Genomic DNA, 12,113 nt, shown 5'->3' with positions numbered 1-12,113 from the left:
CATGTACTTATCATACCAGTTACTCCAGTAAATAAGCTGGTATAGTTAGCTGCTTTGGCCACCTTGCTTCTAAGTAGGCCGAGATGACTGGGGTCATCATGTGATACTAATGATTTAACTTTGTAATACCAACTGCCACATGCCATTACAAACAGGGGGAAATGAAGAGAATTATGCAGACCATGCTGTCGAAGAAGAAGGAGAACATCGGGAACCTGCAATCCATGGGGCAGCCAGGAGTATACCACAGGTAAGCAATAAGCAGGTAAGCAATAAGGGGCCCTTTGGGCATCAGAGCCAGGGGGCAACAAAGGCGCCAGTCACAGGGCTCATACATTAATGCTAGGAGCATGGAGAGCAAGCAGGATGAACTAGCACTCCTGCTTGCAGAAAACACCTACGACTTAGTAGGGTAACAGAAACCTGGTGGGATTCTTCCCATGACTGGGTGGTACACATTGGGGGTTATAAGCTGTACAGAAAGGATAGAGTGGGGAAGAGAGGGGGAGGGGTGGCGCTCTATGTCAGTGAGCGATATACATCGACCCTTATCAAAACGGAATTGGAGGAGGAGAAAGTAGAAGGATTGTGGGTTCGGTTACATGGAGGTCAAGGAGAAAGGGATTTGGTGGTAGGGGTCTGCTACAGACCCCCACATCAAGGGGAAGAACTAGATTTGGGGCTCCAGAGGCAGCTCTTGGAAACCATAAAAACTAAGGAGGCGGTAGTCATGGGGGACCTAAACTACCCAGACATCTGCTGGGAGACGCAGACAGCAAAGTCCCACTGTTCACGCAGGTTCCTATCCTGTGTACAGGACCTCCATCTGATGCAGGAGGTACATGGTCCCACTAGGGGGAATGCCTTACTGGACCTGGTATTGGCAACGGGGGATGACATGGTAGGGGACCTACAGATCGGTGGTCACCTGGGGGACAGTGATCACCAAATAATAGAATTCACCATAAGACGTCGAGTGGGTAAGGTAACTAGTAGGGTGAAAGTGCTAGGCTTTAGGAAAGCGGATTTCAATGAACTCAGGTGTTTAGTCAAGGACGCACTGCAGAGTAAGAGTTTTGAAGAGATGGGAGCCCAGGAAGGGTGGCTGTGCCTTAAGGAAACGATTCTTCGGGCACAGAGAGAGACGATCCCGATGTAGGGGGAAAGGGGCCAAGAGGCTTCCTTGGCTGACCAGAGAAATCCAGAGCAGTCTATGGGCTAAAAGGGGGGCATATAAAAAGTGGAAACGGGGAGAGATTACTAAAGAGGAGTATACCTCCTCTGTTTGTGCTTATAGGGAGGCAGTTAGACAGGCCAAAGCTACCATGGAGCTGAGGATGGCATCCCAAGTTAAGGATAACAAAAAATTGTTTTTTAGATATATAGGGAGTAAAAGGAAGGCCCAGGGAGGAATAGGACCTCTACTAAATGGGCATAAGCAATTGGTGACGGACAGGGGGGACAAGGCTGAACTCCTCAATGAGTTCTTTGCCTCAGTGATCCTAAGCGAGGGGCAAGACAAGGCTCTCACTGGGATTATAGAGAGGCAGCAGCAGGGTGCCAGACTACCAAGCGTAGACCCTGAGATGGTGCAGAGTCACTTGAAGGAACTGGATGCGTTTAAGTCGGCAGGCCCGGATGAGCTCCATCCAAGGGTACTGAAGGCACTGGCTGACGTCATTGCACAGCCACTGGCAGGAATATTTGAACACTCATGGCGCACGGGCCAGGTCCTGGAGGACTGGAAAAGGGCCAATGTGGTCCCCATTTTGAAGAAGGGGAGGAAGGAGGACTCAAGCGACTATAGGCCAGTCAGTCTCACCTCCATCCTTGGCAAAGTCTTTGAAAAAATTATCAAGGCTCACATTTGCGAGAGCACGGCAGGAAAAATTATGCTGAGGGGAAACCAGCACGGGTTCGTAGCAGGTAGATCATGCCTGACTAATCTAGTCTCTTTTTATGACCAGGTTACAAAACACCTGGACGCGGGAGTAGGGGTTGACGTTGTTTACTTAGACTTCAGGAAGGCCTTCGATACAGTATCCCACCCCATACTGGTGAACAAGTTAAGAGGCTGTGACTTGAATGACTACACGGTCCGGTGGGTGGTGAATTGGCTAGAGGGTCGCACCCAGAGAGTCGTAGTGGATGGGTCGGTATTGACCTGGAAGGGTGTGGGCAGTGGAGTCCCGCAGGGCTTGGTCCTTGGACCGATACTCTTCAATGTCTTCATCAGCGACTTGGATGAGGGAGTGAAGTGTACTCTGTCCAAGTCTGCGGATGACACAAAGCTGTGGGGAGAAGTGGACACACCGGAGGGAAGGGAACAACTACAAGCAGACCTGGACAGGTTGAACATATGGGCGGAAAACAACAGAATGCAATTCAACAAGGAAAAATGCAAAGTGCTGCACCTAGGGAGGAAAAAAATCCAGCATACCTACTGTCTAGGAAATGACCTACTTGGTGACACGGAAGCGGAAAGGGATCTTGGAGTCCTAGTGGACTCCAAGATGAACATGAGTCGTCAGTGTGACGAAGTCATCAGAAAAGCTAATGGCACTTTATCGTGCATCAGTAGATGCATGACGAACAGAAGCAAGGAGGTGATACTTCCCCTCTATCGGGCGCTGGTCAGACCGCAGTTGGAGTACTGCGTGCAATTTTGGGCGCCACACTTCAAGAGGGATGTGGATAACCTGGAGAAGGGCAAGAGAAGGGCCACTCATATGGTTAAGGGCTTGCAGGCCAAGCCCTATGAGGAGAGAATGGGGCACCTGGACCTCTTCAGCCTCCGCAAGAGAAGGTTGAGAGGCGACCTTGTGGCTGCCTATAAGTTCATCATGGGGGCACAGAAGGGAATTGGTGAGGCTTTACTCACCAAGGCGCCCCTGTGGGTTACAAGAAATAATGGCCATAAGCTAGCAGAGAGCAGATTTAGACTGGACATTAGGAAGAACTTCTTCACAGTTAGAGTGGTCAAAGTCTGGAATGGGCTCCCAAGGGAGGTAGTGCTCTCCCCCACCCTGGGGGTTTTCAAGAGGAGGTTAGATAGGCATCTAGCTGGGGTCATCTAAACCCAGCACTCTTTTCTGCCGATGCAGGGGGTCGGACTCGATGATCTATTGAGGTCCCTTCCGAGCCTAACATCTATAAATGATCATGCTACTCTGGACTCTTGTAAATATTTATATATATATCAACATGATAAGAGTACAGTTCCTTGTGAGCCTCATTCTTTGTTTAATCTTTGACTAGCTCATAACCTGCAGCTTGTGTGACATGGAGGTGTATTTGTTTGTTTTTCCCCTTATATCAGTGGTGAGATCATAATGGAGACCTGAGCTCGGTATTTGTGAACTGAACTCAGCCATGTGTGTCACAGTTCAGAGATGGCAAAAACTGCATGTGCACAGTTCTTCTGAGGTCTAAGCAGAAGGGATACACATGGAATTAGTCCATAGGGTGAACATCTTAATTTATTTAAAACCCAAGGTAGGAAATTGTCCCACTGATTTTTGAATGAGGAAGAAATGCAGTTAAAAGAAGAACACGTGGTGTGTGTGGGTTGTACTATGAGAAGAGCACTGAGAGTTAGCAGTACTTTGTTCCTCTTTTAAGAGCTGGTCTGCATAAGGGGAATTGATGTGAAATAGAGTAGGGGTGAATCTACAGTACACGAACTACTCTGCACAAGTTCCCCATCTGGACACATTTAGGATATGTCTATAAATCTTTAAGTGGCATCTTGAGAGTGCTGCCAAGAAGCTGACTCCACTCACCTACTCTACTGCCCTGTGTACCAAATCTGGAAATGTTTCAGAGAAGCCCCCTTGAAGTTGTTCTTGGAACCACTCTAATGCATGCCAGAGAGAGAGAGATATGGAGAGTGGAGGACACCTCAGGACAGTTTAACCATCTCATTTCCAGGTTTAGCCCACATCGTTCAGGAAAGGGGAAGGGGGGGGGGGGGGGTGAAGGGGCAGGGCTGTGCTCCTCAGAGGCACTTTTAGAATGTGAAGGAAGTGATACAGACCTATTGCTGTTCACTAGCATGACCTTTGTGCAAGATAACTTAATCCTACTTTTTAAAGTGGAGAAAACTACTCCACACACATTAATGAATGCTAAAATTGTTCATAGGTGAGTTAGTATGCAATAGCCAATGTGCTTTAAATTCATGCACTGGCTTGTTGTGTCCTAACTTTCCATGTAGGCAACTTTTACATTTTTTCCATAATTTGATTGTGAGAATTTGACAGAAAATAACTTCAAGTATATGTCCCTATTTACTCATTTGTAAGGCATACAACCTTCTCTCCCACCACAGTCTCTCTGCCAGAAGTTTAATCTGTTATTTAAAAAAAAAAAAGCTTTAAACATAGCTTTATCTCAAGACATCCTTCTTTACCTCTGAGGCCAAAATAATACATGTCCACAAAGTGTCTTTTGGTCATCGGAAGGAAGGAGCTACAGCATAGCAAACTACACTAAAGTCCTGCCCATACTGGGCATATCTATATGTGCAAATGCTGAGGGGTAAATTGCCCCAGTGCATTAGGACCCACAACCTGTCACCTGCACGGCCTGCAGCGACCGCTCCTACTACAACTGGACTTCCAATCCGTTATGCTCCAGGCTGTCATTGACCATCACACAGCCTTCACCAATGTGAGTGCTGGCTGAGCAGGCAGCATCCACAATGCCTGCATCTTCTGCAACTCTGCAGTACCTGGTGGAGAGCAGGCACTTCACACTGGGGGTACCAAACCTCCAGCTGGGGGCAGTGGTGGTTCTGCCTCACCTCACTGGGGACCCTACCTATCTGCTCCTCCCCTGGCTCAAGCAGCTCTATACCTGCCAGCTGGACACCCCACCAGGCATATTTCAACAGGTGTCTGTGCAGGACCCACGCTTTGGGGGAGTGTGACTTTGGGTGCCTGAAGGGATGCTGATGCATCCTCATCACCGACCTCCAAGGTTGCCAAAGCCAACGTCCCCTGGGTCATCATTGCAGTGTACATGCTACATTACATCTGTGAGGCATCTGGAGGGAGCTGTTCCATAAGCCGTGGGTGGAGGAGGCACAGGCCCCACCTCCCCCCTGCAGAGAGGCTCTGGGTGAGCTGCTCACCTGCCAGTGGAGGCCAGGGTACCAGGTGCTGGCTGACCACCTCCTTCTGCATTCCCCATTGCAGCCCACCTGGACAACTGCCCACAGACCCCCACCCCACCACAACGCCCCCAGCACCATGCTTACTGCAGACAGTTCTCCAAAAAGCAGTTTATTCTCCTCTACAAACTAACTTCCCCTCCTCCTTCCCTCCCCCCACCAAACCCCACCCCCACTTCCCCCTCCACCACCTATCTCACCCATCACCAATAAAGCACTGTCTTCACTGTGTAGATTATTTACACTGCGTGCTGTCTGCACTCCCAAGGTGGGGGTCCATGGGGTGGGGGCACTTAGGGGCAAAGCCTGGGGACAGGCATCCAGTAGGGCTGTGGGAGGCTTCGGACCGTGCTTTGGATCTGGAGAAGCTTTGGATGCTTTGGCATCTGAAGCAGCATGTCTGAAGCGCTGGCTTCGTTAGGCTTTCCAAAGTGGTTCAGAGCTTCTGAACCGCTTCAGAAAAGCTTCGGAGCCGCTTCGGAGATCCGGCCATAGGGTATAATGGGGAATCAATGAAATATCTATAACTTTGTTGTTTTTTGTCTGATTTGGATTAAACCTGCAGGGATGGTAGCCTCTGATGAGAGCATGAAGCCTGCCAAGCTTCAAGATCAGTGCAGGGGTTCAGGGGGAACTGCACCCCAAATTCCTGAAAGCAAAACTCATGTCATGTGTATGTGTTACACCACAGGGAGGTGAAAACTGCAGGGGTAGTAGCCCCTGGCAGAGCCACAAACCCTGTCAAACTTCAAGGAGATAGGTGCAGGGGTTTGGGGGGGAACTGCACCTCAAGCTGCTTACAGGCAAAACTCGTGACATAGATGACCCCGGGTGTGTTAAGGTGCAGTGGACTGAAAACTGCAGGGTTAATGCACAGTAGAATTAATCTACTGTGCTCAAAGTGTCTCATGTAGATGTACCCTAAGAGTACTTTCAAAGTCAGTGTCAGGCTGTATGCCATCACTGAGTAAGTAAATGCTAGTCTTTAATTTATAAGTTGCTAAGCCACATTTTTCATAGGTGTAAATGATCCCACATTGTGCGTGTTGCAGGGGGAAATACTTTTTGGATAATCAAACTGAACCTAAACATTTAATTAGCATGGATATGTATAGAACTAAAGAACCTGGGTCATTTTTTTCCACATTTCATTCTGAACAGTTGAGTGAGCCCCACTAGGAGAAGTTGATGAAAAAAATTCTGTTTTTTTATTTGTATTTTTTTTCTGGAGTCACATGAAACACTAAACAGTAAGATCACTGTCCTTGCCCATATATTAGATCAAGCTGGGAGTGTGCCAGTAATTACAAAGCAGCAGGAACACGTAGTTCTAACTTGTGAAACAATGTAGTGTGCCAGGATGGTTTGGCACTCTGTGGAAGTACACCTAAACCTACGCCAGAGGGATAGGTGGAGGTCCTAGGGATGCTTGTAACGCAATGAAATGAACATTCTCTCAAACAGTCATAAATTGTCAGCAGCCATGAATTCTGACTATGAAATTACGTTATTTCTTAAAATCCTTTCAATCAGTACAAATCCGCCTCTTATCAGCTTCAGGGGTAGGGTACAGATATACCCGAATAGAATGTGAACTGAGATGTTCTTATGGATAACACAAAAACTCTGTCAACACCAAATAGCTCAGGGGTGAAGTTTTCTTCCATCCACAATGCTGTAGATCTCTTTGGGACATTCGGTTGTTGTTTTGCACACAGAATATCTGGGGTTTTCACTAGGAGCTTTGTGCGTGGACTTCTATCTTGGGAAAATAGAGCATTATCCTGCTGAGTCACTTCCAAAGCAAAGTATGTCCTGACTAACCCAAGACAGACAATGTGAACGTGCCAGTAAAGACAATGGGGCTAACAGCACCACTGTCTATGAAGGGTGACTTGAAGGAAAAAGAGATGTGTTTAACTGTTGCTAGAGTGAACCACATCTGCTCTTCTTGAAAGCCACAATCTTCTCACACCATTTTAGTCCCTCTGCAGTATATCCAATGTTTCCATACACTTTGGAGATATTCTGTCTGGTCACTGAGAAAGCAGGCAAAGTTTGCTTCTATGGAGTTTTCAGGCATTTACTATTATGGACAGTATGCATATCAATATGGCCAAAGGCACAAGCTAGCCCTTAATGTGCCAAAACATGGTCCTCACCACCAGAAGCCCATATTTCATAACCAACTTATTTTTTTAGGAAACATGAACTTGTATAGAGCTGCTACATTAGCATTGTATTGAAGTGACCCTTTCTATTAGATACCATGCCATGCCACTGATATTCTAGATTACTTGAGGGTACCATTATGTCTTAAATTCTGAATTTCCTGGATATTACTTGTTTGAGCCTCAGCTCTACTGTTTTATTTTTTATGGGAAAATTGAGAGACAGAAAACAAAACAGAAGCCTTTGGAATCACCAATGCCTCTTCCATCTTTCCCTCTTGCTTTCAGAAATCAGCTTCCATAGGCCGTGCTGCACAGAAGCTCCTGGATTCTTCAGTTCTGCTGTAACGGCCTGCCATGCCTTGCAACAAGAGAAAAAAAAGTAACAACTTAGCACCTATGCAGACAGAGTGCCTACTAACTCACAGTTTGGAAAAAATTCAGCTTATTGCTGGAGAAATCTAGATCTGGCTAAAAAGTTATTTAAATGTCCAAAACTGGAACAAAAATGTTAGTGCCAATTCACAACACAAACTGAGCTGAAACTGCTGAGTTAGGTGCAGCCCCTGAGAAAGTTGCTTACAAGAGATAATGCAAAGTCATGCTACAGTTGTTTGCAGGATCCTGAACTTTCCTTCTGAACCTATTCATCTGAATGACACTCTTCATAAGGAAGTCAACAAAAATTGAGCAGGGGATCATGTGTACTTGTCAGTCAGAGGCTGCCTGCCTGGCTAACTGTAGATTATGCAATTGCTTTGTCTCCTGGAAAATTCGGCCCCAGAAACAAACTCCATTAGGCTCAGAATGTTTAGTCACACTTTCCCTTTCCCACACAATCACGCATAAGGAGGACCAAAACTGGAACAGACTCAATGTGATGTGCATGTGAGGACAGCTCTAACAAACCAAAAAACAGAAGTTTGCCTTCAATGATCCTTCAGAGCAGGCAACTAAAGTGCAAGCAGTGCTATTGTAATACTGAGGAGTTTTTCAGTGCAGAATCATAGTATTTGCAAAAATATAATAAGGCTTTTAGTTAGGGAAAGAAATCCTGGGTTTATATATGTAATGTTAGCTACAAATTGAGTTTCTTTTATGTAAATCTAGTGGAAGCTGTGCATAGGGTGTCCTAATCTGACCCAGAGAGGGAAAGCACACAACTGCGTATCTGAAGAGATGCATACAGATCAGGGGTGGATCCAAGGGCAGTGCAGTTGCACCCCCTTTTCATTCTTGCTCCACCCAAACTTTAAAACCAACTGCCTGGTTTGAAACAGGCCATACTACTGAGTTAATTGGCTTTATGACTCATTATCATCTACCCCATTCCTGCTAATCTCTCTTGACTTCACAGGTGTTAATGACTGACTCTCCTTTTTCATGGTCTTGGTGCTTCACTATTCAAACTATCCTTTCTTCTGCAGTGTTGCTGTCCATTAGCCATTTCTGGAAATGTCTCTCTCATATTTCCAGTCCTGCAGGCTGTTTTTAGCTCTAGCTAAAAACTTTAACTCAGGTGTGGTAATTCTCACTCAGGTGTAGAAATGACTGGGGCTGAAGTATTGGAGACACTGTCAAAAATACTCAAGAAAACTAGGTTTTGTTTTATGAATCTGAGTAAGAGATGGACATTTAACTATAAAGACTATGGGACCAATGCAATAATATCTTTCACTATTTTTTGCCTAGTTTGTGTTTAAATATAGATGTTAGATGTTAGGGTCGGAAGGGACCTCAATAGATCATCGAGTCCGACCCCCAAATATATAATATATAATTCAGAAAATGAATGTATATTCCAATAAAGATAGAGTTTTTTGCTTTGATTTTAAACTGAATAATATACCAATAGCTGCCTAGCATATCAGTGAAGCTTTTAGTTTCTTTAACTGGAGAAAAATGTGCTGTTATACGCGATGAGCCACACCATCTGCCACCCCCCACCCCATTCAAAATCCTAAATCTGCCCATGATACAGATGTTATTCCTAAATCTGCTGCTTACCCAAGTAGCCAATCAGATGCTTTTCTTTTGTCCCTATGCCAAGAACAAATATTATTGAGAGATTCTTCTTTCTTATATAACTGAAATGTAATATGGTAAGAGTTTTTAAGACATAAAATCTTCATTTATAAAACTTTGACATAAATTATTGAAATAAGGTTGTTCTAACTAAATGATCCTGCCAGTTTCTTTGAGAACTTTCATTTCTTTAAGGTGATTATGAATAGGGAAATTTATTAGGAGTTAGAAAATATAGATGTGAAAATGCAGGAAAAGGTCTCAGTTATTTACTCTTCTCCAAGAATCAGAATAGTTTTCACACACAATTACTGGGCAATGCTCAGAGTTCCAACCACTTTGGAAAGTTTCCAAAGCCAGTGGATACAGAAGTATTGAAAATCATTAATTCAAAAGTATGAGTCACCAGGAATCATTTGGTTCAATATTTTTTATTAAGTGAATCAGTGGTTCCATATATAAATGAAACATATGATTCTGGGGAAATTGAAATAGAGTACACCAAATCCTTTGAGATGCTTCTGGAGAATCTAGAAATCTCATTTCATCAACTGCTTTTGTCTTACATTTTTCCCCATATCAGTTTTTTTAAATATGCCCCTTAACCAAATGTCAGTATTTCTCTTTCATTTCCTAGAGCTTTGATTTGAAAAAAATTGCTTAAGAGAGTAAGAAGTAAGTGCTGATGACTAGCTGTCTTCATCTAAGCTCCCTCCTTCAATTGGAAACATTATGGTTTCAAATTATTTGAATGCTTTGAATTCAGCAAAGACCCAATCCTAATAGCCTTACTCCTGTAGACTGAGCCATTTGATTTGACTGAGACTCCTGCTTTGGTCTCCTGACTTTTCTGCAGGAATACAAGGCCTTGTCATATTGAGTACAATTTCCCAAAGGTACAGGTAACACTAACCTTGTTTTGTAAAAGGTTTCCTATTATAATAGTATATTGTTTCAAACATGCCATTTAAAAATGTATGATATCTTTAATATATAGTCTAGTACAGACCAGAAAGAATGGGACCTTAAAGAGACAAATCAGGTGCTTACATTTTGCTCCATCTAATACAGCAGCAGATCTATTGCTATTTGTGACATCACAGTCATAGTGACTTCATAGCCATAGCAAACTATATCTAATAAGACCCAAATGGAGAAAACAGAGAAAGGGTTTATTTCTTGAGCTAAAAGTAAATTTCTATGGGAAGTACATGACCTATAATACAGTTGAGCAGTTCTAAACACCAGCCTATTTCTTACAAATATAATTGTAATCAAATTATCAATCATAAGGGAAGATGTTGCAAGTTTCCCTTTTATTTTTGGCCAGTTGCAATTGCAATACCATTTACTCTATATAGTCCAAAAAGTTCCTCAGTGCTAAAGAACTCATACTGCACTATCCTGCTACAGCCTGCCTTAATTGTAATTATCACTGTGGCAGCTGTGTTTTATTTATAGAGAAACACAATAAAACTTATAATAAATTGTTCTAAAGTCTCAGCCTACAAAAATCTTTAAATCTAAAAATTAACCATAGAAGTTTGGTGTTTGGAGCCTTGCATACCCTGGTTCACTTAAGGCTGCTTTTGAGTGTGTTCGTGTTGCCTCATGCTATCAGCTGAGTATGGGTAAGTTACTCTGCATGATTCATTCATAAACTGGAAAACCTAGCCATGGTTGCTGAATCATGCTTATGAGTAATTTTCCTAGTCCCTCCCACAGCAGTTTCAATCCCACCTCCTTCAAACCAAGAGCTGGTTGCCTACTATATTTAAGCAGCTGTCTTGGAGCAATACAGTATATGCTCAAGAGTCACGGTCTGTTCTGCTTCTCTAGCAACACAAGCGTTTGTATTAAGACCTTGTTCTTTCTCACCAACTCCCTTTACTAAGGTAAGAGGACTGGAAATGAATAAAAAGCTTTTTTACCCAGGCAGTTTGTAGCATATTGCTTTATAAAATAGCATAAGAGAATGCTTTTAGAAAAAGGGTATTATCTTTAAATACCACATAATTGGATTATTCCCAAATCTCTAAGCTGTGTCTATGGGATACTCTGTTTTGGGAACAAGTATACAATACTGAAAATTTGAGGGGAGGGAATCAATAGTTCATGGAATTACTAGGCTTATGACATGATAATGTTGCCTGTGTTAGACCTGAGACTCATAGAAATACCTGCAGACTTTTCTATTATTTATATGCTAGCTGTGCTGCTCTCCCTGAACTCTCTCTATCTGGTTTGTAGGCCTAGTTCTGTGTTTCTCATTCAAGCAAAATTCCCATTGATATTTCTGTGAGTTTTGCTCAAGTAAGAATGAAAAAACTTTCCCTCTTTATGAAATTATATCAGTTATAATGCTCTGCTAACACATCTTTTTTTCCCCTCCATTAATAATGTTTCAGTTGCACAGTCTGTAAACAGTAAGTGTCTCTCAGGCTTGCTCAATGCGAGTAAAAGCTTTAATTTTAATGACTACCATAAAATGTTTGTTCCTAGATTGATGTTGGTCACTTTTTTCAGCAAAGAAAGTTATGTAACATTGCTACCAATGTGTCTTACTGCTGAGGTAACGAGAGGATGAATTTTGGAGCACTGTAATAATAGAACAGCTAGTGTTTCCTAAATTAGTGGGGCACAAAGGGAGTGAAGAACATTATCAGGATGGAATCCTAAACTAGGAGCCAATACTGTGAGTTGTGCCACTGAGTATGGTAATGCTAGGCATTCTAGTTTACATA

The 12,113-nt window shown here is 43.5% G+C and overlaps 1 protein-coding gene across 3 annotated transcripts in view; it reads left to right on the top strand.

Moving 5' to 3' along the window:
- OSGIN1 (oxidative stress induced growth inhibitor 1) overlaps positions 1-12,113 on the top strand; it is an 85,969-nt gene that overhangs the window by 53,924 nt on the left and 19,932 nt on the right. The window contains exons 2-3 of one of the 3 annotated variants that reach the window (XM_059713754.1): positions 156-250; positions 7,633-11,264. The gene's annotated coding sequence lies outside the window, so the exon portion shown is untranslated. Of the gene's footprint in view, positions 1-30; positions 251-7,632; positions 11,265-12,113 lie in introns of those variants that run through there. The other 2 variants (XM_059713752.1, XM_019499211.2) reach the window with 2 other exon arrangements.

Source organism: Alligator mississippiensis, chromosome 10 (genome assembly GCF_030867095.1).
Source record: "Alligator mississippiensis isolate rAllMis1 chromosome 10, rAllMis1, whole genome shotgun sequence".
Classification (NCBI taxonomy): domain Eukaryota; kingdom Metazoa; phylum Chordata; order Crocodylia; family Alligatoridae; genus Alligator; species Alligator mississippiensis.
This window is presented reverse-complemented; position numbering and strand designations above follow the sequence as displayed.